This window comes from Anser anser (assembly GCF_964211835.1).
Source record: "Anser anser genome assembly, chromosome: 12".
Classification (NCBI taxonomy): domain Eukaryota; kingdom Metazoa; phylum Chordata; class Aves; order Anseriformes; family Anatidae; genus Anser; species Anser anser.
This window is the reverse complement of record NC_139733.1, coordinates 17167420-17194509: the sequence shown is the minus strand read 5'-3', so window position 1 is coordinate 17194509 and position 27090 is coordinate 17167420. Positions and strand designations below refer to the sequence as shown.

The following is a 27090-nucleotide window of genomic DNA, read 5'->3' as shown; positions in this document are numbered from 1 at the left end:
ATGTGAGACAGCAGAGCCCAAAACAAGCTTAGGCAGTGGCTATTTATACACACAAATATGTGAGCCTGCATGCCAAGCTGCTCTACAGAAACATGTTTATTTTTAAAAAGGAGCTGTCGTCTTTACTCGTTTCTCAGGATAACTTCTCTCACCGTTGGAGCTCTGCACCCCCACACAGCAGGACCAGCTCTCTCCTGGAGGAGTCCCTCCAGGAGCACTTGGGCACCTTCCAAACTTTGATGCATATCATTCAGCAAACACCACAAGTTTCTGTGTGGTGATGCTTCACGCCTTCTCTGAGTGTTGACCTAGGAGGTGTGCAGAAGGGCTAGAGGGGGATGCTGGTTTTAATAAAAGGCTGATCTGTTTGTAGCATCATCCCATCAGCTGTTTCCTCTTACCACGCAGCTTCTTCTGGTGATATCTACCACGTTTGACTTCTGCCTCAGTGTTACATACTTTTTTGTGCTCTTTTTAACATTCCCCTAGGATTAAGCCTGGTATTTTGGTTTTTAAGAATCAGGTTGATTGTCTTGACCACAAAGTAAATTAAAAATCCACTTTGTTCAGCCTGAAAACACTGAGGTTCCCTGCAGGTCTTCTCTCATCTCTGTGCAGTGGCACATCCCAGCCCCTCAGTGTTACAGTCACATTTTTCCTGTTCTCAGGAGTTTACTGGGCTTCTCCTCTCAGTCAATATGGGAGGACAGCACAGTGGTTACTCAGACAAACTGGCTGACATTATTCACATAAGAGCTTGCAAAGCATGCCATACATCACAGTAAGTCTCTCTTACATGATAGTTAAAACACTTCATTACGTTGGTTAATCTTACAGTTAAATCATTCACATGTGATGCTATCAGCAGAGGCTGACAGAGGTCAGCTATTTGCTTTTATCTTGAAAGCCAGTCTCTCAGATCACTAATGTCTTATAAGGACAAGGCTCTAAAACATCGTTTTTGTGTAGTTCAGAGGTATTTCAAACTTGATTCACTCACTTCAGAGATCATTGTTCTCCATTAACAGGAACTTTATGTCCTTTTGTGCATAAAAGCAAACCACAATGTCTCTCTCATCTGAGATCTTAACTGGGTTCTACCGCACAAACTCACACAAAAATGTACCGTGTACATTTTGTAGAAGCTAACAAACTTTTTGATTAGGCATCAAAAAGCCTCATTCCTTTCTGCTGTAGACTGTTTAGATACTAATGGTAAAGATAACAAACATTTTGATTTAGTCACCACTTCTAGCAGAAGCATACTAATACTTCTCCCATGGGGATGTGGAAATAAAAGCAAAAGTTCTTCTCCTAAAGTCTTAAAACTTGTAGCTGGTTTAGAAAAACAAGGTAATTGATGTTCTCCCTGACCTTTCCCATCTATTTAATTCAGGGTAAGGAATCTGAGCCTTGAGTAGCTTTATGGCAGTGGGGAGTAAGTGGTCTTTGTGCTGTAGTTTTTCATTGTGAACTCAAATATTAAAAACTGTTTGTGATTTGTTTCTGGTACTAAATGCAAGAGTGACATCTATAATCATTTATTTTTGTCTCTTAAATATGAACTGTTAAGATGTTTTCCCACAAACTCCCTGTACAGATTTTGACCTGTCAATTAGCATCCACGATGCAGCCACATGAAAAGTGTCCAGCACAGACAAAATCAATTCTATTGATTTCTGAGTGAATTTTCACTTGAGGGATAGCTCACAAAGTCCTGAAAACATGATTTCAGTGCTAAACATTCCTATGGTTAAGGCTCTTTTTTTCAATAATGCACTGTATGATTTTATTGTGATTTGAGCTGAATTCTATCAAGACTAATGGTTTTAACTACCACCTTTCCAGTGACAGCTGTAAAAGACAGTGGCCACCCGCCCTGCCCACCCCCCAAAAAAGGCAAAATGTGTCTTGTTTGGGATTTGGAAAACCCAGAGCTTGGGAGGATGCTCTTTTTGCAAAGTGGGATATGAGGGGATTTGTGTAAGGGAGACAGAGCCACTTGGAAATGGTGTGTGTTGAGGGGAGCTCAGAAAGAGCTTTGGAGCCAAGAGCAGGGGTTACTTTTTAGTGATATGATGCTTGTTTTTTCTAAGCAAGCTGGGCTTCATGCAGTCATCGCTGCAACAGAGTTACCTGACCCATCAACTTCCCCTTAAATAAAACAACTTCCAAGGGTCTGAATTTTGGCTAATTGCTCTGGTCAGTAGTGCAGGCGGTATCAGTGGTTCCTGTCTCAGTATCTGCCCATCAACCTGTCCGTTCAATCACCAAGGCTTGATCTTGTGGAGAGAGATTAAAAACCAAGGAGGACAGAAAATGTCATCGCGTATTTTTCCATGCAGGTGGGGTAATACCAGAGCCAACTGCTGGTGCACACAAGGGAAAGCTCTGTATTGCAAATGCACCTGCAAGCGATTGCGCTGGGGCCAAGGAGACCTCAGGATGGGCTTCAGGAGAAAAAAAAACAACTTTCTGCTGTGTCCTCTGTGGGTCGCTCCCCTCGTCTTTTGACTGGACTCATTTGAGCATTTGGACTCTCAGCTTTTTACCTGGTAGATGCATTTGGCTTTACAGGTTATCTATCATAAAAGGACTGATTTTTGGCATGAGTGCTACAAGTCAAGCTCTGTGTATAGGTTTACTCAAACTTTTCCTGTTGTAAATGCAGTGCTGTCTACTAGCATGATTAAATGAGGTGTTTCTCCTAGGGTCAGAGAAACAAAGCCCCTTTGAGGACACCTGCCTTTACCCACAGGTGGCAGGAGCCTTCTGCTGGCTTACTTAGACCTTCCACACCTGACTTTGAGAGGACCAAAGGAAGGTGAGATGAGTATCAACCAGTAAAAATGTTGTACTGCAGCCAGTTGGTGCCAATCCTCATTTCTTGCACAGCTACTTCTGCAAATGAGTCGTTTACGTCAGGAACCTGCTCCTTGGAACAGGCACATCAATTCTCTTTAGTGCATGATCAGTGGAGCCCTATTTAAGGGACAACTTACTCAGAATGGCGATTTCTTTGCAAACTTTACTAAATAAGGGTGGCTGATAGTCCTAAAAGGCTGGCTTATCTTTGGACACCTTAAATGCCTTATTTTATTAAGGAAAATCTATCAGTTGTAGATACTACTGATTTATAAACGAGCTGGCCTCAGAGAAGGAGGGCCTCTCTTCTTTTTGGAAGCATCACGATAAATGTCAAGTAGTTCAAAAGAGTGAAAAATCCCCAAACTCAGACCCTCCCTGATATGACTGAACAGGAAGGGAAGCTTCCATCCTTGGAGCCTTGAGAGCTTGCTGAATTCTCCATAAGACTTATTATGAAAAATAACACAATGCCATTCGTATTTAAAAGATGCATTTTGGAATGAAGCCCAGGAAACCCCCAAGCTCCCCTAGTCAAACGTTTGTCCGCTTCTTCACAGATTCTGTGCTCAGTGAAAATGCAATTTTGTTGTTATCTCAAAGCCCTCTCTTCCTAATGAGGTCTGCACCACGCAGATCGCAGTCTGCTACGTTGTGAGATACCACCGAGATGGTGCATTACGCTGCAAAGGCAGTGGCTGCAGCAGTCAGAGGGGAGTGCTAGGAGAGGGGAATGGCTTTAGAGGCTCCGCTTTGATTAGTGGCAGGGTTTAATTGCAATCAGCTGATATGGTGCTGGCTGCAAGTTGGCCTGGTCTAGGGAAAACAGCCAGCATCATGTCAGCTAACTCAGCGCTGCACACATGACCACATCCCTAATGAAGACTAGCACTTTGGTGGACATCTGTCATGAAATTCTCCATCCATCTCTCCTGCTTTTTGCATGCTGCGTTAGACAAAATCATTATAAATGGAGCGTGAGTATAGATATTAGCTTATTAGTCTGGCTTTTCTAAGGTTCAGGGCACTCAGGCTGTGCTGTGCTTAGTAAAAAGCTGAACTCATTAGTGTAAGACGAAATGCAAAGGATGGGTTGAGTTTTCAACAAGACTTCCCACCCCTCAGCCCCCACGAGGTGAGGATGGGATTGCGTCTCCTCATCTGCTGTTCCCAGGGGAGCACGTTCTGTCACATATACAGTTGCCTAAAAATGTGGGGATCCCTGTTGGCCTGGGGTGTGATATTTTTCTTGCATTTCTTTTTGAGCTTGCAGAGTGATCAAGCAGCCCTACAGATTACCGGGGGTAGTTGTTCACCTTGTTCCTCGTCCTCTCAGAAAGTGACGCTTCACTAGGTGAGACTTTTAGCATTGAAAGCTGCAGCATTAAGCTGGTGATGATGTCTCAGATCTATTATTTTTTAAGTCAGTTATGCCAGCTGTACGCTTCATTGTTTTCTTTTGTTTCAGTGTTTTTTGTAGGCTTTTTGCTCCTGAACTTAACATTCTACTGGTTCAGGCTTGTAAAGGTACTTAGACAATGAAAAAAACATTGTTAGAATAAGCTGCCTTTTGAAAATATTGCTACACTTGTGCTTTTTCCTTTAAGCATTTAACTACTGTCAAACATTTGGCCCTTAAAATATATTTTGAAACCAGATAGAGCTCAGATGTAGCTTTTCTATAATCTGAAGCCTGTGCCCCACATTTTGGCAAATCAATCATTGCTATTCCTGCTTCGGAGCTGTGGAGCAGGCTGTCAACTGATATTAATCAATCTTTGTCATTGCCCATTTCCAAAAGTCATTAGCATGCTCAGCCTCACATTATATTCTCCAGCAGAAAAATAACACATTGTCAACTGTACTTTGTTATGAGTTAGTACACAAGTGACCTTATTGATTGCACGTAAGTAATAGAGGTCTGTATTTACTGAGAACCTTCAAGTTTTTGTGCTTGTCTTTATTGTATTTCCACTTTCTCTTCCCCCCTCCTTTTTTTCCTTTTTTTTTTTTTTTTATTACTTGGTTTTCCTTAGCAGGCAAAACAGCTGTTTCCAAGGAAATGAAGATAGCTGAGAAGCTGGTATGAACACTATAAGTAAATGAAGATATCAAGTACATTTGATTGTTGGAGCACTAGGAAATGATTAATGACCTTTTACCACATTAAAAAAAGGTCTGACAACATATAACTGTTTCTGTTGTCACACAGTAACACTTCAAATTCCTATAAATGCAGCCACGGTGGAGTTGGCATGTGTAGAGATCTCTCTCCTTAGCCATCATGGCTTTACAGATGGATTTCTCTTGCTGGTTATTCCTCACAGTGCTTGGCAAAGTCTAGCTGTAGGAAATTACCTCCTTTCTCCGTATAAAAATATATATTTTATTTTTTTTTCCAGGGAAGAGCAATTCAATTTAGAAAGGCCTTCACGCCATATCATTGAGGTGACTTTGTTTTTATTTCTCTTTCCATGCCAAGGGAAAGAGGCAATGCATCCTCTGTGGGTTGATGCACATTGCTGGATGTCGTAGCTTACAGAGAAACTGGTCCATTGTGATCCCCAGGTGCTGCAGTCCCACCTCAGTCCCCACAGCTCCTGAGGAGCCACAGGGCTCCCATGCCCATGCTCTCCTCTGACATGTTTAATAAGGAGAAACCTTCATGGGCTCATGAGCACAATCCCAATCCTGTTCTGATGATGGGGCTGGGACTTCAAATGATGGGGCAGCGCAGGATCCTTTTCAAGGACTGATGACTAATGTGCATTTCTTCACCAGGAGTCCAGAGTGGAAACTACCAGTGCCAAAAGTTTGAGCATTGCACTAGCAAGGGCCCTCTGGGGTCAGTAAATCCTGTCCCCTGCTGCCAGATGCAAGCACGTCATAAAGTGTCTTTATGAATGAATCAGTCTTTGTATTAAAACTATGTATTTGCAATGCTCAGTCAGAAGTGGGTCCAGCCCAGGACAGTTACAAACACATTTCTCATTTCCTGACTAAATTAATTCTGGCCAATTATAATAATTTTTGCTCTTTCTTCTGGCTTCTCAGTGTTTTCTAGCAGTCCCCCCATTGGCTGCGATCTAGTATACACTTGCAAAAAATATAAGCACTTGGTGTAGACAATTGAGCAGAAGTTAGATTTCCAGTGGACTTTTTAACTTTTTTTTTACTTCATTGAGGTTTAAAAAAAAAAAAAAAAGAAAAACCTACCATACTTAATAAGTCGGTATCCTCACTGTCTTCCACTTCTAGATTGCCTTAAGGTGTAGCCCCAGGAAAAATACATTACCGGCTCAAGACCTGAGCTGATGAATGCTACTCTTATGGCAGTAAGTTCAGGATCTGAAGCACACTCTTAGAGTTATCGCTAGCTGGAGACAGCAGGAGTTAAGTGAAAATGTTCCAGGACATTGCTGATGAAAAACCCTTTCTAGCAGCTGAGGATCCACAAACACCCACAGCAGACATTGTGACATCGAGACACCCTCAACTGGAAAAGAAAATACAATATTAGTCAGGGCTTCAACAGCCCTCCAGAATGTCATCACTTTTATTGGGACTAAATCTTAGCCAGGTAGGTCATTTTCTGCTGTATTTTCATCCAATGTTGTATTTTGCTTTAACTGGTTTATCAAAAAAAAAAAAAATCAATCTCCCTGATGTAATAAGAGTTCTGGTAACTTTTGAAGGAATATCTACTTCTGGCTGGTGCAAAAAGAAGAATGCAGAAGTTTTAAATCGGTTTGCACAAGGACACCTTAAACTCTGCCCAGTAAAGGCTTCACAACATAATTTGTCTGTCTTTCCTGGGAAGTTTTATTACGAATACTTAGTTGGAGATGTCAACACTGAAATGTCAAGTTTCCTGGTCAAAAAACTTGTCATCTTCTCTTATCTAGGTTTTATTTAGAAAAATGCATTCAGGAGTTTCTGACATGCCAGATCCAGCCTCAGCCGGTGACAACACTAGATAATTGCCAGCAAACCACTTAGTGCATTTTAATAATGTCTGAAGAGCTTCCCAAATCCTCAGCCACATCTTTCCTGAATGTAAACATCTTCAATATTTAATCTGGGCGATGCCAGGGAAGAAGCTGTCCTCTTCTTGCTGGCTGCCAAGCCGTGAGGCAGTTTTGCAGGCAGCAGCAATGAACCACCAGGACCAGACGGGTGTCTGAGCACCCCCGGCAGCTCCGCTCCCACATCAAGAGGGATATGGAGAGCTGGCTTTTGAATCTTCTGGAAAGGTGTTAGTATTTCCCTACAGCTTTGTACCGGAGCAAATGAGCTTCACCCTGTTTCAGCCAGCGTAAGCTGGTGTAGCTTTGGTGATTACATATTTCATAGGCCGTTGATTGAAGTGCTCTTAGAGTTCTTTCCCCTTCTGAATGAATGTTTGTTCCCTGAAGGCTTCTTCAAAGGACTTGGGGACAAAGGATTGTGTAAAAGAAAACATTTGCGCAGGTCCACATAGGCAGCCTTGCTCGGCACGGCAGGTAAGCACGTACTTAAGCACGTTAGAGGTGACAGCATGAAAACACAGCCACAGATGCAGCTGGCAGTGTACCTGGGCGAGGACAGGCTGTTCTAAAACCATTCAGAACACGGTGCTGGATGCCCATGGCTGTATCTTGGCACCTATTTTATTTTTCTTTCCATGTATTTTTTTTCTTTTCTGCTTATGCAAGTAATCTGCTAAATAGCAATACCCAAGACGAACTCAGTATTGTGCCAGAAAAGCACCTTTTCCCTTGTGCCATTATCAATTTTCCTTTATTCTCTGAGCATCATTCCTCCTTCATCTAGCGACGTCCCAATGACTTTCTGCTCGAACGCTATGGTTACTGCATTGCATGCACTGCGTGTCCCTCTCTGTTAGGAACTGACTGCTGTCCAAGGCAGTTCAGATAAACAGTGAAATGAAATCAGACCTGATATATGTGTCTTCTGCAGAAGAAGGAGGTGATATTTTCCGGCCATTTGGATGGTGTCATAAAAGCACAGGGTGCTTCCTTGCAAACAAATCTCAGGAGCGAGAGATACTGCAGCCCAGAGCTCAGACTCAGCTCACTCCTGCGCCTTTGCACTTGTGCAGCCTCTCTCTGCAGACTTACTTGCTCTTCCATTGATCGTGGCTCTGTTTGGGGGCCTGGGAAGGAGGGCAGTGGGTTGGGGGGGACACACAGCCTCCACATCCAAGGGACCAAGGGCCAGGATGACCTCGGTCAGCATCCTTCAAGTGGGCAAAGCAGTGGAGTCATGGCTTCAGGGACAGGATGACTTCCCCAAGGTATAGCAGGTTTACCACGATCTTTATCCCCAGTAGAAATGCTTTGGTGCCCATCGTCCACATCTACTGCAGACAGCATGGAGGAAAAACCTCTAGCCCCAGACATGCTATTGGCCATGATTACTGTGCTGGTTGTAGTTATTTCTAGGTAAAGTGTTAATCGTGATGGATTGATGGTTTTTCTGCTTGGTATGTGACTCTAAAGAAATAAATTTAAAAGGCACATTAATTAAATGCTGTTTCCTGCATTACCCGCTGCTTTCAAAAGGTTTAGCATAGCCTGTGTGAGTCAAGTGTTTTCATAATAGTGCACTTTTCTCTTTCTTATATTTTCCGTTGTTCCTTTACCTTGAGTTGTGATTATATTATTATTTTCCTTGCCTGTCTTTTCAGTTTCCCCCCCCTGAGTGGATGAGTATCTGGACAACGCAGACCACTCATGCATTGAGAATGACAAGAAACAGAAACTGTTTGATGTCTTGGAATAAAACACCATCAGCATTGCTTTACCAACAGCTGGTTTTGTAGATCGCCCCTCCCTCCAATTAAAAAATAAAGAAATCATCCCACGGCAAAGGCCCCTCAAGTGAGGAAGCACAAGAGGGCAGTGTTACGTTGAATTGAGTCGCACAAGGGTGCTATTAGCACGGGAACGCTTTATGGCTGATTAATTTATCCTGTTCGTGAAGAGGCATCTGCTGTGGAAGTGGCAGGCTGAGGCTCCGTGGCTCGTGGAAGAGGCAGCCGGCTCAGAGCCACCTTCATCTCCTGGGTTGTGCTGATCAGGCGGTTACGGGGCATGGGTCTTGTGCTGGGGCTGCAGCAGCCACCCTGACTCTCATGAGAGTCCACTGTCTGTCTGTCTCTGCCCACGGGGATTTCCATCCTGCCTTGGGCACAGGGGTGGCACCTGCCTGAAAGCTCAGCAGAGGAGCTGCTCCACTATCTGCATCTGGGTTTAATGGGCAGGAGTGGCAGTCCTTCACCGAAGACATCCCAGCTCTGCTGGAGCATTCGTGCCGCCACCCAGCAAATGCCAGAAAGGCCACGGTTGGTCCAACACAGGGACCTGCAGGCCCCGTACTATGCCAGTAAAAGACAACCTCATTGTTGCTCAGTGCCTTTTACAACACAATAAAAGAGAAGAAGTTAAAAAAAAATTTAAAAAAATTACATGCGTGGAGACTGCTGTGAGCGTATAAAAGGAGCAGAGCTGAAGGTATCCACCCAGAGGGAGGAGGGATGGGGAGAGGAACCTCTCCACAAAGCCAGCACCACATCTCAGCAGGGCACCAGTAACCTGATCTTTCACAGCGTGGCCCTGTTTTACCAGGAGCCCTCTGGCCTCTAAGGCTCCTTTGTCAGCCTCTGACTTTTTTGTGAATGATCTGAGAGCGTGGATTATCTCTAACTTTTCCCCTATTTTCAGGAAAGCAGGGCTTTAAAAGCAGTGCTTGTACATGTAAGGCTGGTGGTTAATCTTGAAATATGTATACTGCGCACGCAAAGGGTTGAGCATAGACATGCATAATTTATCCGTGCCTGGAGACCGGTTGCTCTTGCGCTGTCTCATTTTCTGGTGGTTGGATCATGCCTGGGAATGGACTTAAGGCATGGACATGAGCTCGGTGCTCCGATCCCAAAATGGAGGCCCCTAAAAGACTCCTCGGTACTTCATACTGCCTCAGCCAAGCCTGCCAGACTCAGCTGGTGCGAAGTCCTAGGAGATCCCACTGCAGGCTCAAAGCCTCAGGCACCATTTTTTGATGTACACAAAAGACCCTGTTTTAATAGGAATTAATTAGCAGTTTAAATACTTGCAGGGTAGGAAATGCCCCACGGGGTATACTCGTTAAGGTTTCTTTACACATTACCTCCCAAGAGGATGCAGACTTTCCCTTACTTTCCAGCATCCCTTGCTGCTTCAGCAGTAACTGCAGTAATTGTATTACAGCCACAAAATACTGCAACCATAAAACCTTTCCAGCGCTCATCCATTCCCCCGTGTTAGATAGGATTGTGATGGACAATAATTTATCAAAGAGTCTGAGGTTATAGTGGCACATATTCATGCCCGGGGTGGCTTTAAGCAATGATGAGGTGATAATGTCAGTGTAACCACATATCCTGTTTGCATTATTTATTGCTCTCATGAATGACAAATTCATATTTCAAAATGGCTGAGGCGTTTATCTGCTGTCCCAAACAGCCGAATTATGAATGTGACATAATCTTATCTCCAGGGCAGACATTCCCTTTTATTATTGGCATTTAATAAGAGAATGTGTAATTAGAGTAAAGTAATTAACCTATTTCTAGGAACTTTGTATCTTGAATAAACAGGCAGCTCATGCAGATTTAAGTGTGCTTGTGGGAGTCCTGCCTGTCGAAGCTGCCTTCTGAGGCAGGTGGGCTGCATTACAACGAGGGAGAGGACTGTGTACGAATGCCTACGCAGTGCTGCGGAATTATTGCACCCTCTTTTGGAGTTTTAATTTTGAAGACAGGTTGAAAGGGAGTAATTTCTCCTCCTATGGGGTGGTGAGGTAATTGGGGCAGAGGCTGAGGCAGGAGGAATCCTGGTGGAAACCTGTTGTGGCTTTACAACAGATAGGAAAATTCTGGCAATTTGGGAAATCACAATTAGGATGACTGAATGGGCAGGAATCTCATTTAGTTTTCATTTTCTAGTGATGATCACCAAAGATTCAAGGAGGCCAGCCAATAGAAGCAGTTAAAGAGTTAAGTAAGGCTAAGTTATCCCACCAGCAGTAATCAGCGCTTGCAGTGTGGGCTGGCTCTCCTCTGACACATGTGCTCTGCATGGTGTGTGGCTCTCCCGTGCTGCGCTTGCTGCAGTGTGGGATGCTTTGCTGGAAGAAAAAACTCCTATGAGTCTGCTATCACTATTCCACATTACCCTATTTTTGAAGAAATGTGACTAATTCCTATAATCATAAAAAAAATAAAAATAAAAATTTAAAAAAAAATCCTCTTAGAGTATTTCATCTTTCAATAGCAGAACATATTGTGGAGGCTATGAGAGTATCCAGAAAGACAGGAAACAGAAGTAGCAGCAAGGGAAACTGCAAGTAGATATATGGAAAGTCTTCTTCATGATTAATATTGTCAAATGCTGGAACAGAGGCTGTGGGATCCTGGAGATACTCAGGTATTCGGCACGGGGCCCTGAGCAACCTGACCCACCTATGCAGCCAGCTCTGCTTGGAGCAGGAAAATAGGGCAAAAGATAGAGATAACTATCTGAAGAACTCACTTCTGACCCAAATTACTCTCTGAGACTGGACACTGATCAGCTTACCAACCATTTGAACAGTTGAAAGCACTTGTGTGACTTCCTGGGCAGCTGGCACGGGGTTGTGTCCCTGGGGAAGCCAGGGATGGTGAGCACTGGCTGGAGAGCATGAAGCAGCTGTACCTGCCCCAAAAACAGGTCGTGCTGTGCTTTTGGTGCCACCAGGCAGAGCAGCATTTTGTACAGTTTATTCCAGGGATTTGAGGAAATGATATTCAAGAGTTCATGTAAATTGTGAGGGTGCTGGAAAGCTGTTCTGACACCCAGTGGGCCACTGCTCCTCTGCTCTGAAAACGCTCTATATCTGCTCGCCCTCTGCAAAACAACACAAATATGATTGTCTGATTTTGTAAAGTGTGCCTTTTCCATGGGCATTGGAGCTGCTTTGAGTCTCAGCTCCAGCTTTGCCATCACCATCAGCACACACGACCATTGCCTGCAAGGTGCAGCTCCTGGGGACTGTGTCCCCTCCTGAGGGTCACCACGCAGTGACCGCTGTCACCTGGCCCCTCCTCTGGATGGCCGAGTGGCTGTGCCTGTTGTTTACGTGTGATGCTGGCTCATCCGAGATTTGCACTCCTACCATGAGGTTAATTAGTTGTCTTTATATAAATATGGCAGTGAAATCCTCCATTCTTTTCTTAGGTGTACTGACAGAAAGTTCAAGGAAGGGAAGGCTGATAGGAGTTTACACTTCACAATTGCAGTACTATGCCTAGAAAATACTGGCGATAGTATAAACCTAGCACAGTTGCAGATAAACCTGTCACTGAAGAAGTGGGCAGGTGGACAGCAGAAGGCTTATCAACAAGGGGCAGCAATCCATTCCTCACATCACCAAAGCCTAAACAGTTTTGCAAGGTGCAGAGGTGGCTAGGACTGGACAAATAGGCCACAGAGCTCAGACTAGTGGCCACAGGCATCCAGAGGTTTTGCTGCTCACCAGGACTGACATAAACTCCAACCTTGGGTACGGGGGGAGTGAGGAGAGAGGTGATGTCCCAGCATCTGTCTTGGACCCCTGGCTGCTGCGAGTGGCTCAGGGTGGTGGGGCACATGAGTTGGCAGGATGGAGCATAAATATGAGTCCTGATATTATCTCTGGAGACAGCGTCAGAGCTATTTGACACCTTATCTGTTCGTTGCCTATTTATTTTGACTTTTCCTAAGCAAGGGAATCATTGCAGTTCTACCACCAGCTCCATCTCCTCCAGGTGCCTGCTCCTGAGCCCCTCTCCCCCCATCGCCTCCCTCCACAAGTCCCCAAGCAGGAAACCAGACCCCGAGCCGGCGGGCGGGCGCTCCAGCCCAGATGCAGGAGCAGCCTCCTGCCCTGCCAAGGGATAAAAAAGGGAGGGAGATTCATTTTGTGCAGTGAGCTCACGCTCTGAGAATGGGCTGCCGAGGCTCATTGCTAACACATGCAGTGCCAGACCGTGTGCAGGCAGGGCTGGGGAGGCTGCCGGGGCTATGGAGCCCATTTGCCTGCAATTGCAAACAACAAAGCAAGAGAGGTTGACAGTGGGGTGATGATGGTAATTGCACCTCCTTTGGCTGCCAGGAGATCAGACACCAACCAGCCAGATGTTAATGTAGAGGGTTTTAAACCAGGCAAGGTGCTTTGATGATTTTTTTTCTGAGCTGAGTGTATTTTTTTAAAGACTAAAATATACTTTTAGTCCTATGTCTTTGCTGCAGCATCCGGTCCTGCCGTAGGATGTGCCAGTGGCCCATAATAGAAGGTGTACTTTTTTATTTCTTTTTTGGTAGAGATTTAGTTTCTGAAATGAGCGAAACATCAAGCAATTGCCATAAAGCTTTGCTCTGAGTAATGCTCTTCTCCTTCCAGGTTTGGGAGACTATCTGACACTGTCTACATTGGCTGAAGATTAAAGGGTAGAGAGAGACTCTGGGTCTGGATGGAGTTTCCTTCCACTCTGTCCTGGAAAAACAAAGCAAAGACAAACGTGCATCCTGCCCTGTGTGTTAGGTGTGGAAGCAGCTTGGAGGGTGAGAAGTGGGCTGAGGGATGCTGGGCTGGGTGCACTCACACACGGGGCCGGGCTGAGCGCACCCTCCCTGCCCACAGTACATGGGGGGGGGAGTAGAAGCTGCAGCCGTGCAGTGCCAGGCACTGGGGAGGATGCTGGTGGAAAGGCTGATGAAGAGCCATGGGGATTTCCTGGAGAGGACCGCGCAGCCTTTTGCAGGGCAGCTGGGACAAGGGAGTGCTGGGGCTGTCAGGAGCCATGGGCCCATCCCAGCAGCCACATCCCTCTGCTGTTTGGCAGGCCGGCAGCAGTGAAGGCAGGAAAGTAAGGGAGATGGACAGGTAAAAAGCCAGACTTGGTTTATGCCCAAAGGTCAGACAGAATCAATACGTTCCCACAGAGCATCTTGCATCTAATCAGTGTTTTCTGGTGGAAAATTTCTGACAAGCTTGAAACCTGAGGCTGGGTTTATTTGCAAATGCCTGGTGAGTGATAAGCAGGTGATTTAGTACAACATTTATTTTGCACTGAAAAAAAAAAAATAAGGCCTGTGTGATTTTTAAATTATTTTTTACTTTTTTCCTGCATGATGGGGGGACCGGTGACTGCCTAGCAGGTCACAGCAGAAGCTGTGTCTGTTCTACTTCTGGGCCAATTGTTGTGGTTTTGCTACTCCTGGAGATGGCAAAAAATAACCACCATTAATTAGAGTTGGGGAAGTGCCAGTTCTTGATTTGGAATAAAACCAAAGGTGCTGGCAACTTTTAGCGAAAGATTTTTCTTGCAAAACAACTGAGATTCACAAGTCACGAGATCACAAATCTAGAAGTGCTTGCAAGGAACAGTAATAAACACCTTCAGCTATCTGGGAAAAAGTTGTTTCTTTTTTCATGTTCTGCATTTAGCTTCTTGTAGATGAAGAAGTCGAACGGATTTACTAGCAGAATAAAAAGCCTTTCCTTGCTTTTACGCTGGACTGCGTATCCCATTGCTAACTGCTGTTTGTAAACTGCAGCATGAGAGAGCCCAGGCTTTCATCATGTCCTGAAAATGCCTGCTCAAAATAGCCTACATGAAAAAATGAAACACTAAAAAAAAGAAAAAAAATCACTGTTATGCATAATAAAACCACTACAGAAATTGTTATTTATACAAATATGTAAAAATCAACTCTGAGCCAAGAGGACATGTTTCAGCTGTGTGGAAATATAATGGTTTGCTAACTCCCAGATGAAGGCAGTGAGTTGAAAGCGAGATGTTCGCACCAAATGTGTCAATATGGTCAAACTGGCTGTTTCTGCTGAAAAGGAAGAAGCAGAAGCTCCACTGGGAAGTTCTCGTGCAGCTCCGTCCCCCACCAGCTGTCCTAAGCAGGGGGCTCGAGGCAGCTCTGGCAATGCCACTGCCACCACTGCCCGGGTCGCTCTGATCCTCCACACCAGGGAAAAGGGCCAGTAGTCCATCCCTTTCCCCCTCCAAGGCTGGTGGCCCAAATTTATGTTCCAGAGCCCCTCCACCATGCTCCATAAAGCCCCTGCATACCACTGCAGAGCATCCCATCCCCTCTTTGCTGCAGTGAACGCTGCATCCTGTTGCAAGGGGAGCTGATGTAGGAAAGGAATGGTGGCTGGGGGGGTTTAGCAACTCCCAAGCCCTAGCCCAGTCCCACCACAGCCACTGCTCGGTGCTCAAGGACTTTATGGCTGTGTTGATGTTATTACAAATGGGTTTTCCAATGGGGGAGCAGAGGGAGGCTCAGATCACCCACTAGCACCTGCCTCCTGCTCTCCCTCTGGGTGCCCCTTGGTCTGGTGGGAACAACCCTCACGCCTGCCGCATGTCTTGAGCGTGCCAATGCTTGATAAACCTCATTAGGTCCAAATTTGCTGTGAGACACTGTCTCTTCAGAGAAGCACATTTACCTTCCTTCTGGCAGTGACCCAGCAGCAAGACGCTACGGTGTGCAGAATTGCCAGCACTGTGTGTTAAATTATTGCTGCTCTTTCGACTGATGTGCAGGATGAAAGTTATAACCGAGCTGTTTTTCCGTGGAAATCTATTGTGTTTAAGTACATCTAATTGAGCAAGTCTCATCTGTACACAGGGACTGCTTGTCCTATTGCCTATCACTTTGGGATTGTACTACAGTGCCTCTTTGTGCTCAGAGTACGAACCCTCATAGACCTGTCCCTATATCTCAGTTGCAGCAAGTTTTCTGTGACCTTCTTATTCAGTCCCCCTCTGGCTGTGCCTATTAAAATATATATGTGTATATATATACGTGTGTGTGTATATATGTATATATGCATGAAAGCAGCTCCTCCAGCTCCATCAGGCTCCAAGCTCCCAGTTTTCTTGTGGGCCTCAGAAAACTCAGCTCCATAGCTCTGCCTTCAGCCAGGCACTCATCGGCTGATTGATTTCAGACAGAGCATGGTCTCTTCTCCCAATTACCATGACTGTGGGAGACTTAAGACTGGTGATTTTTACATTTTTTGACTACAGATTGGTTGTTAGAAATATTAATAATGACTGCTTGACTTTATAATTAGCCATGTATTTATTTATGAGGGGCTGTTAAACTTCAATGAACACATTCCAAATAATCAATTTATGTTAAAAGAAACTGGCCTGTAATATCTATCTAAATCAATCTAAACTTAATTCTTATTTAGAAGCCTCTGCTTGGCCACTTATAACTTTTCTTCAGATGGCAGCAGTTGGGTTTGGTGGACCACAGGGTTTGCTTAGCACCTGCAGCCGTAGAAGGTCCAAGTGGGAAAACAGGCATGGGACTGCTCCCCTTGCAGCTTCCCCATCTGCCAAGTATCAAGGAATTGAGGTCACAGTTGTGGGACTGTAGTGCTGGTGAGACAGAGGTTTGTGTCTTCTGGCACCTGAGTGGGTTATCGGATGTCTCCACGAATGGATTCCTTGGATCTGGGATCGCTAAGAATTACCTTTCACTTTTCTCATCCACAAAACTTTAAATTATCTGCTGATATTTACAACAGCTTGTTTGAAGTTTATTGGTCACTTTATTGATTTACCAAGGTAAAGGCTCTCCTGGCTGATTGCCACAGCTGACCAGACTCCAGGTGAAGGACCTGTGGGAGCTTCCTGCAGCTGATGGCAACATGCAGATGAGGTGATTGCAGAGGGCTGGGAAATGTGCACTGAGTTTGCACTGCGAAGCTTGAGTCTCTCAGTCCCACGCAGGTGAGTTGAGTTTTGTGATTTAATTCCCCACCCATGTTGTGAAGACTCAAATGTTCAGGAATCAGCAACTTTACCTATTTTGGGCAAGTTTTTGGATGCCTGTGGGTGAAGAATTGCATGTCGCGTCTGCTAAAGTTCCTGGATTTTATTGGGAGGAGGAATTGCATTTTTGTGCTTTTCTGGACTTTTACCTTTGGTTGTTCCTTGCTTGTTTTTGTTGATATCGAAGAAAAGATTATTGTATTCTTTCCAGAGATAAGAGGAATGGTCTTTGGGTGGCGGATGTGCTGTCTGACATCATTCAAATGACATCAGCACCCAAACAGTGAGGATCACAGCGGTGAGTTTCTCTTCTGGAGGATTTTGTTGATGTTTTTCTTGTTTGTTTATTTTGCTGTTGTTTGTTTTTGCTGTTGTTTTTTCCCTACTAGTAAAAGAGGTCTGCCCTTTTTATAGAGCACAGTCAAAACCTGAGGAAACTATTCCTCCCTGGAGAACCAGAGTGGGTGTGAATATCTCTGTAGTGAGCAAAGACTTTGAAATCCCACCAGGGAGTTCCTGGAGGTGCTGAAAATCATGTTTTAAATAGTTTTGCAATATGTTTTCATCCCCGCTACGCTCTTACCAAAGCAATCAAAAAAAAAAGTATGTCTTGCTTCAGACTGATGTTATTTCTCCGTTTCTTCTTCTTAGTGAGAATAAAGTAATAGCAAAATATAAAACAGGTTATGATGCCAAATGCTGCTGTGCTTAGGGCAGCTGGGGGAGGCTGGATGCATTGCACATTGTGCTGGGTGTGTTGCACTTGGGCATTCACTGAGAAACAAGTCAGAGGAGATGAAAAGAAACAGAGGCACCACAGTGAGTATGGATGGCAGCTGTTATGTCAGCCTCACCTGAGATTTATTTACTGGGGGGCAGGCAGGAGACCTAGAGTACGCTGCTTTACCAATTACAGGTGTCTGGTTTTGGTGTCCTACCTGTTGGCTTTGTCTCAGGGGCAGCCCCCTGGAGAGATGTGGCTGGGGTCTTCCCCAAAATGATGGAGATGTTGTGCTGGCCAGTGCTCCCAGGGAGCAGCTGGAAACCAGCCCAAGCTCAGCCAAGCCAGGGAGAGAGAGCTTATACAGGGTTCTCCTTGTACAGGGCCCTGAGAGGTTGCTGAACAAAAGGACTTGTCCTGCAGTGGTACAGCAGGCAAGGAGAGAGCAGGTTTATCTGAGTGTGTTTTGGTCTGATGTTACGGTGTTTTTTTCCCACATTGAAATTTTCTTTATTCTCATTTGTGCTTCCACAAAATAGCTGCAACTTTTTAGGGGCTCCTGGGGTGGTTTTGTACGTACAGTGGAGAGGGGTATGGATCATGATGAGATCATGTCATATGCTAGAAACCTTCTGCTAGTGAACCTTAAGCCTCCCTTAGTCCACACTGGCATCTAAAATCACCACAAGGTGCCACAGCGGGAGATCAGAAAGGCCAAAGGGCAGCAGCAGTGTTATACAGCTTTTACAGGTACAGCAAATTTGTTAGGTGAGAAGGGCCACGTGATGGAGGAAGTGGAAAAATCCCGGTGGCTCTGCCACATCTAACGCTGGTGGGGGAGTCTTGGAATAATACATGTTTCATATGGTTTTTCTTTTTCATTGTTAGCTGCTCCCAACTAAATCCTTTATCTTGTGGGGTTTTGTTCACTAACGTTTTATACTGTTGCCTTTCATTCTCCTCAGTCATTCTCCCTTTCCACCAGCCTGTTGTTTTCTGCCCTTGTTGCCTGAAGTCATTTGGGTGACGTTTGTTTTTACTTCTTCAAAAAATTCCTCTACCTTTTGCTAAAGGATGGATCACATCCTACTTAAAGCCAACAGAAAGACTTAAATGAGCCTCGAACTGGACCTGAAATTGTTACTTCTTTTCAGGTTTCTAAATATGATATTTGCCTCCTAGCAACCACCATTTGCAGGCAGTGTGCCAGCAATGTTAAACTCTTGCTTGTGTGCGGCTGCTGGCATCCCAGAGCATCCCGCAGAGCTTTACAAAGCGCCTGGTGGTATCAACTCACTCCGCTCGCTGTAGGTGTCACAGGGAGAGTGATGTTACACAACAGCCTGAAAAACAAGGGAAAGTACTGCCTGACAGAAGCTGTAAGAGGACAAGGAGTGTTGCAGATCGATATCCCAGGTGTGACAGAAGTACCCAGGGATGTTTGGGGATCACCTGTGGGTTTACTGCCTGGAGCATCCTGAATGGGTGGTGAAGTTCATTCTGGGATTTGTACTTTTTGCATGGGCTTATCCTGGGTGTAGTCTTCCAGTCCTGCTCTTTGACAGCTAATTTGATGCCTTTTTCTTCCTTCAGTTATGGCAATTCATCATGCTCTCTGCCAGTTCATCCTCTCTGATACGCTGGGACAGTGAATGTTATTTGTTCAGGTAGGCCAAGGTGAAGCTTGCCTGCTAGGAGCAGTGATTTTTCTTTCAGGGCCTGGCAAATGCTCTTGGCTGAGTCAAGTCTTTGGGCTATTTTGACTTCCTTTTCTCTTATTTCTGTGTGTCCATTCCATAGGTTTGGTTCCTGTGGTGCTGTCTCCAGATTTCCTTGGGACCATTTTTTTCCTGCTGGTACACAGCATGTTTCCAAAGACACACTGGTCCTTGAAGTTGCACTGCAGTTCTCTTGTCTCCCAAGTGATTTGTATATACAGTTTTCTCTATAGGCAATATTATTCATTATCTAGAATTATTTTTTCCACAGTTGATGAGTTGATGGAATGATTATTTCCATTCTATCAAAACAAGAAAAGCATGAGAGAAATCTGTCTTCTCTCTGTGTACCATGCTACTCCTGAAAGTGATGGTACATTTGTCTAGGTGTAATAGTTAAAAGATCAGTCAAAGTGCATCAATTATGGGCCTGTTTGGGGAAACAAAAATCTTTTCTTATCTTCAGCTGCACTAGAAGAGAGTAGTGTTGTGTCTGTGGGGCTGGAGCACCGGTGGTGTTTATGCGGCTCCATCAGCAGACCACTTCCATCAGCTCTTTGTGATTCAGAACAGCCTGGCCTCCTTAGCTCCTTTTTTAAGGACCTCACCATAATAGATGTCTTGCAGGGTTTGCATGAATGACCTCCAGTCTACTGTGTCCTGTTTGAAAGCTGCCGGTGACTCTTCCTTGTTCGTTAGTCGCTAATTTAAGTTCTGAAGAACTTGCTGCTTATGATACTGGTGGGGTGATTCAAGGTTGCTTAGTTGTGGTGTTTCATGAGAATCGCCACTTTTCATTAAGGGAGAGGAAAGAAGTAAATATCTAGTGCTCTAAATGATTCCAGAAAGCAAGCTGAGCATGCAGAGCTGCAGGGGCAAAATTCAGAAGACAAGTTAAGACTCTGTAGCCTTTAAAATGATGTTAGCTATTATTTTTAGATGTCATGATGTTTTTAATGAACTCCTGAATTTTTAGAGCCTGAAGCAATTCAGTTTGGAAGAATTATAGTTTTAAGCTGCAGCACACCTTTGGAATCTTGCCTGGTTTAGCGGAGAAGGAAGTGGATGCACTAGGGAATTACATATGTATATGCATATATTTTTTATGCTGTGCATATATATATACACACACACACACATCACGTTCATTTTACTTTATCTGCATCTATTTTGCTAACTGGGCAGTTTGCAAGGACTATATCTGTATTCCAAGAGGACAAAGTTTAAGAGGAATGGCATAAGTATACTGTGGATTTTACTGGTGCAACTACCATAATATCTGGATCATATAGAAATAGCTGTTTAACAATTGTTTCTCCCACAGCAATTAAGAACGTATGAAAGTTGAAAGATGATGAGCATCATATAATTGGTTTGTGCAGAGTCTAATGAAACTATTTTCTCAGTAAATAGAATATTCTCTTTCTTGAGGATAGAAAGAATAACATGATAAATATTTATAAGTTATCTTATCTCTTTCCTGTCATGGAGTCTTCATCAACAAATCCCACTTCAAAAAAGTAGTACTCAAATTAGAAGAGCAGCTTATTCACTATTGCTTAGTATCTGTACTGCAGTGGTGCCCAGAGGACCCCTTTCAAGATCTCATGATTCCTATGTTGAATTGTTGGACATTTCAGATCGGGTTACACTGAAAGTCTAGGCAACTCCAAAGGTGTGCTGGTGTCCAAGCTGTCACAGAAGGGTGTCCAGATGTCTCCATATGCAAGGCTGTGGGAACAACATGAAGAGCACTCAATTGTGCATCGAGGCCGTTTCATTTGAGGATGATGGTTGGCCAAAGCATGAGCTGGACATTTCTCCCTGAATCTGCTCTGGGAACAAACCCTGGAATAATGCCCCTTGAGGCCACAAAAGCAATATCGTGGTTACATATATATGGCTTTCTTCAGCTGCTTGCACAGCCATTTAGTGTGCTTTATCATCAGAGTGGGTTGGATGCTGCACAGCATGAGTGGTTTGTATCAGGGCTGCGGTTAAGTGTGTATATCTTGAGGAATGAGTCAGCTAGGAGATGTCTTTCAACAAGCAAAGTTTTTCTTCAAAGCTTTGTTCTTTAGTGTGACTGTACACAACTTTTAACAAAAGACACCCAAATGGTTTCCTCTATACACTCATATATATATATATATATATATACATGCACATACATACACTGTTTGGGCTCTATTCCCTACTGTGTGCATCTTGATGTGGAGAACAACATCCTTGGAGCTGGCATGCTTGCTGTGGCAGGGTGAGCAGGAGGGCTTTGGCTCCAGGCACCATCTCCCCAGCCTGCTGCCCACAAGACATCCCCAGGCTGCTCAGCATTTTGGGGGAGAATTCTGGAGTCTGGAACTATCTTTAAAAATGAATCTTCCACTTGCTGCCTTATTCTATTTCTCTAACTTTTCTTAAGGTTCCTCATGTGGGTTTGGGGGGATTCATTTTCAGCAGTAATTTAGGTCAGTACTGGTGTGGCCACTTGAGAGCCATTTTGGCCCCAGAGGGAGCTGCATGTGTGCACAGACAACCCACTTTATCAGTGTGGATTATGGAATGCACTCACATCAAACCTCCTGGACATCTCAGCTGACATATGCTACAATAATGATCTGACTGCAAGTAAAATACTATGAAGATATATATATATTGATATTTCAATTACTTCTTAAATTGTACTTGTTGGGATCCTTGCGCCTGACTTGGATATTTATCCTTGTGCCTGACTTGGATATTTAAGTATGGATTGTACCTGATTCTAAAAACACATCTTTTTGTCTGCTCAATATATATAATAGCTTATATTTCCATCCTTGGGTAATTGCTTCTGCTTTAAAGAGTGACCCTGAATTATATTAACACAATAAATTAATGATCATTTCTTACAGAGAAAGGATTTCTCCAAGGAACCTGCATAAGTGCAATTTTCTCTGCTCTTCTTCCATGGTCTTGATCATAAATAAGTAGCTATGAGTACTCATGGGACAGTGCAAGGGCTTCTCACAAGCAATTGTTTTTACAGCTCATTTATTGCCAGGGTGTTGAACTAACAGCTTGAAATTGAATTGGTGGTGTTTGTAAATATGTCTCTTAATGTGTGTGTATATAAACATATTTATTTTTTCCTCCAGGGAATCAGGTGATGGCAGGACAGAGATTCCTGAAGAAACTCCCTTTGAAGGCAAAGGTGACCTCTTTTCAGCAACATATTAGTGGGTGTTGTGTGGACAGCTGCTGTGACTGCAAGGCAAGTTCCTTTATTTAAGGAGAAGAATTCATACTTATCACCAGGGAAAATTTTAACTGCACAAGAAGTGTTTCCTGTAGTACAAAATACTACTGCGCTGTTTCCTGCGGCATATGCTTAGATAGAATTTTTCTCTAAAGAAAACAAGGGGGGAACATTGCATGCCAGATGTCATCTTAAACGTACTTGCTAAACAAGGTCATTTTAATTTGTCTGGGTTCAAAACAATTTCCCTTAATGGATCAGGGATTGTTATTTCACTGACACCCTATAAAGGGTGCAGCTCTTAAAATCAACAGATGAATTTTTTAGTGAAATTCTGAATGGAAATCGTCTTCTCAAAGCAAGTCAAATGAAATAAAGCATTTACTGCTGGCCTCTGTTGAGACCAGGGACATAGGAGAACAGTGGTTTTACCTCTGTCTCTTGCGTTATTATGGCAAGACTGGAATAGTGAACGTGGTTCTGCTTTCCACATCTCGGAAAGGATGTTGCTAAACTGGAAAGGATGCCGGAAAGAGCCATAGTAATGATACGAGGACAGGAAAATGTGCCTTACGGTTTGAGATTTATGGAGCTCAATCTGTTTAGCTTATCAGAAAGATTGCAGCTTTAAATGGATCACAGGGTTTACGTACTTTCATGTAGAATAAATAGTAGGTATAAAGGTACTATTCCATCCTGCGCGTAAAGGCATAGCAACAAGCAGAGTCTGTAGCTAAATCTGAATCCATTTACATTTTAAACAACATGCATATTTTTACTGCTGGCATGCTTAACCAACAACAACAAAAAAAGACGAGCCTCAAGAGAGGTATTACATGGTCCTTTTGATGCCTACAAGTGCTGGCAACGAGTTTCTCGTTAATATGCTTTCAACAGTCACAAGCTGGCAGCTGGTCCCTCTGCAGCGCGGTGGCTGGATGAGGGTCTCTGGCCATGGAGCAATGCTGTGTGTGAGGACCAAGTGCCTGTCCAGCTGTCTGTGTGTCCATCCACCGACTATGGTCATGCCTTGGTGTGTGCCCAGTTAGATGGGGGTTGCAGTAGAGGGTGCTCAGAGCCACGTTCACAGGCAGCCCTCCCTGGGGATGCCCAGGATGTGTCTGTGAGCTGTCCCACGAGGGATGAGCTGCTCCATGCCCAGTCCTGGTCAGGCTTTTGCAAGCTGTTAGGCTTGCAGACTATATCCCTGTGTATCCTCAAGGTCCTTGAGAGTCGCCGTTTGCTGGCTGGGGTGCTGAGGCCAGGCTGTGTGTGCAATTCCCACAGAGGGCTGTTGCGTAAATCCCGAAATCCCACTCTGACGATGTTAGCTAACTTGCTGAATTAACCTGGCTGGAGGCACAGACCATAATCCTGTAACTTGTCCTCCATGATTCTTTCTCCACCGCACTGCTGGTAAAAGGGCTTTCTTGCATCAAAGATCTGACAGGACTTTTAATCAAAATAATCTATTCTCGATTAGCTTCCTGTTTCCCTTTCTCTTTTTTTATTATTCAAGCTTTTCTCACTGGGGGGAAAAAAAGAGGCAAGAAGGATAGGGAGGAACATGGAAAAAAATGCACTACTCATTTCCCGGTTTTGTTTCATTAAAAAAAAATCTGGAAAGATTTCAAAATCCCTGAAGCACTGTTTGTGAAAGTTTCACAGTAGTAGGGCTTGGGGGAGAAGTCCTCCAGCTCCCTCCATGTGGTTTCATAGCCATCTTAAAAGATCCTGTTAATTTTTAAGCTAATATTAAGCTACTATATTAGCTAATATTAAGCTAGTATAGTAATGATGGAATTTTGCCTCCTTCCTGAAGCAGGAAGGGGAGAAAAATTGGGTGGCATGGCCAAGGAGCACGTGGGAAGCAAATCACTGCTTATTTTCTCTTCCAGAGCACCCACCTTGCAGTGTGGGGTCAGGGATGGAGGAGGGAGAAGGGATCCTTGCAGCAGCCCCAGCTGCTGCAGGATCTGCAGAAAAAGGCTGTGGGTTGGGCAGGGAGGGGGATCAGTCCCCCACATCTGGGCTTTGGGGTTCCCCTGTAGTCACACCAGGCTGCTGCACGGAGATCCTGGAGTCCTCCGAGGGAGCAGTGCCACGAATGCATTCTGTGGCATCTGAAGGAACGCTGTCAGCTGTGGTTTGTTAATTGTTCTGGGTCCCCTGCCCCTCCAGATCTTCAAGGAAAGAATTTATTTTTTCCTCTGTCATTTTCTTTGTTAGAGAATTGTTCTTAAACTGCTGTGGTTTGTGCATAAAATACTGTTTATGTATAAAATACCATTGAAGTTCAGTTGAGCCCTGAGTTGACCCCTGCCTAGCACTCAGATCTTCCAGCTTCTTGTTTAATTTGTCTCATAGTGTAAGACACGCTACTCCCCCATACAATACAGAAAGCTTGCTCCCCAGTACACATACCTAATTTGTAGCTAATGCTCTCATCGTGGCTACTTTAATAAGAGTGTAGATTTTTTTTCCAAATGAGATGCACATGTGGCTCCTAGGCAGTCATTTTTCTGTTTCAGATTAAGCTTTTCTCTTCAAGACTCCACATCATACATGACTTTCTGTAATCTTTTCTATTGATTTCTTTCCTAGCCTTCATCAAAACAGCGCTTGAGCAATCGAGGGGTGGACTGTGACCTGCTCTGCAGAGAAAGATGGGGCAGAAGGCATCTGTTTACACTGTTATATTGGCCTTCTTTCTGGGTAATAGCCCTGGGTAAAGAGAATAATATTAGCTAAAGGATACTTTTCCCAAAGATGGGAGTCCTGGCTATTTTCTCCCTTGCTAAGGTTCCTAGAAAGCATCTCCCACATGGGAGACAGAGCTGCTAGGTGGTACAGTCTCCTTCCAGGAGAGGCTGGAAACTCAGATGTCTGTAATGTTCTCACAAAGCCACAGACACTGAGTAAAATATGGACAAGCCCAAATCTTAAAGGGGAATGAAGTTATAACTCCACCAGCTGGAGCTGAGAAAGGTCGCTGACTTAACTCCAGAAAGGCTGGCATGTTTTGCTGTTTGTGGAATGTCCTCGTGTTTCTTACCAGCACACACTGCTGGGACGAGATCATGCCAGAGTAAGTTTGTGATGCTGAGACATCTCTTGGGTTTGACTGGAGCAGAAATGCCCTGTGGTTTCTCTACATCTGGGTGAAAGTAGTAAGTCCTGGAACACCTGAAAATTGATGATAAATAAAAAGCTTTCCTTCCACCCCCCCATCACCTCCTCTCACTGACACAATTTAAAGATTTGAAATCGGTTTGTATTGCAGCCAGAGATTGGAGTTATGGTTGTTTCCATTTAGAACAAGGAAATTGAAGTAAAGCAATTAATCAATAACAATATGGGAAAGTAAAGACTGAGACAGTCACTTGAAGCTTGCATGCTTAGCTGGCTAAGGGGAATTTTAGAAACTTCTCTCTTTTACTGCCTGTATAGGTTTTATATTACCAGCTTCCAAGTTCAGAGAGAAGTGGTGCTTTGTGTTTGTACCACTTCACCCAGTGTTATAAACCCATTCATTTACAGGGATTAATTATGAATAATCCCAAAGTGTTTCCCTGACTGTTGTACAAACTGTGCGCTCAGGCCCACTTCATACAGCCGTGAAATGCCATCATCCCTCAGGTGAAACAAAGCAACTCTTCAGCAGCACAAAGCAAAGCTGCACAGCAATTTAGGAAAGGAAGTGAAGAATAATGGATTCATTTGAAACTGCAGGGGGATTTTAACTATGCAGAATGCAATTACCAGAACTGGAGTTTATCCAGGACACTGGGGTTAAGACCCCATCTATTACAAAAGATGCCATGGAATTGCCAGCGTCCTTCCCCTCATTTCCTATGTGTTACTCATCGGGCTCCTGAGCAGGGAAGAATCCAGTCCTGCTTAGGTTATGAAAAATGATGGGACCTCAGGGCAAGGTGCAGAGCTAAAACTAGTATTTCCCTCGGACCAGAGCTTTCCTTTTGCATGTGGTGCAAAAGGCTCTGTACTGGAGAGGGAAATGAAGTGCCTGAATGCGTGACTCCATCCAGAGCCACTGAACCAGGGCAGCTGCTGGTCTTTGGTGCAAGTGATGGGCTGCTGAGCTAATGGCATGGCTTTGAATCTAAACTTGGTCATCAATACCTTAACCAAGGAATGGACAGTTTCCTGATCAAGTTTATGCAAGTCAGACTCTGAATCCATTTAAATAGCAAAATACTTTGTGACTTGGATTAAAAATTCCACATTTCAGTGTAAGCAATAACCTGAGGACAGTGCCTCTAGCTTGCTGGTCAGCAGTGGAATTCAGCATCACAAGCCAGAAGGTTTAAACCTCATCTGCATGATGTCTGTTTGGAGCTCTCCCCCAGCTGTCGGAGTTTTGGAGAGTTTCTTGGCCTCCCGAGCCTGGCTCACACCAGGCCCGCCACTGCCTCTCATACACACAGTCCTTCCCTTGTTCAGTACCTTCACCTGAGAAATAACCAGAGGCATTTCTCCTGCAGCATTCATGACCCAGCAGGACCAGAGAGGAAAAACAGATGCCACTGGCTGGTTTTTAGGAGGGGAGCAAGCAACCAACATTGGTTCGGGGGGGGAGGGAAGGGATGGAGGTGATGTATGCTCAAGTATTCGTACATTTTCAACTCCCACCAAAATAAAGGTGGTGAAACTTGGGGAGCAG

General features: G+C 44.4%; 1 protein-coding gene and 1 long non-coding RNA gene across 11 annotated transcripts in view; both read left to right on the top strand.

Moving 5' to 3' along the window:
• Window positions 1-3684: 3684 nt before the first annotated feature.
• Window positions 3685-5261, top strand: LOC310880014. The gene is made up of 3 exons (XR_014571324.1): window positions 3685-3842; window positions 4139-4219; window positions 4902-5261. It is a non-coding gene; the product is annotated as an uncharacterized lncRNA (long non-coding RNA).
• An 11515-nt stretch (window positions 5262-16776) lies between these two features.
• LOC310880291 (uncharacterized protein) overlaps window positions 16777-27090 on the top strand; it is an 88372-nt gene continuing 78058 nt past the window's right edge. For 9 of the 10 annotated variants that reach the window (XR_014571590.1, XR_014571591.1, XR_014571592.1 and 6 more), the window contains exons 1-2: window positions 16777-17027; window positions 22306-22421. The gene's annotated coding sequence lies outside the window, so the exon portion shown is untranslated. Of the gene's footprint in view, window positions 17028-22305; window positions 22422-25010; window positions 26133-27090 lie in introns of those variants that run through there. The other variant, XR_014571598.1, reaches the window with a different exon arrangement.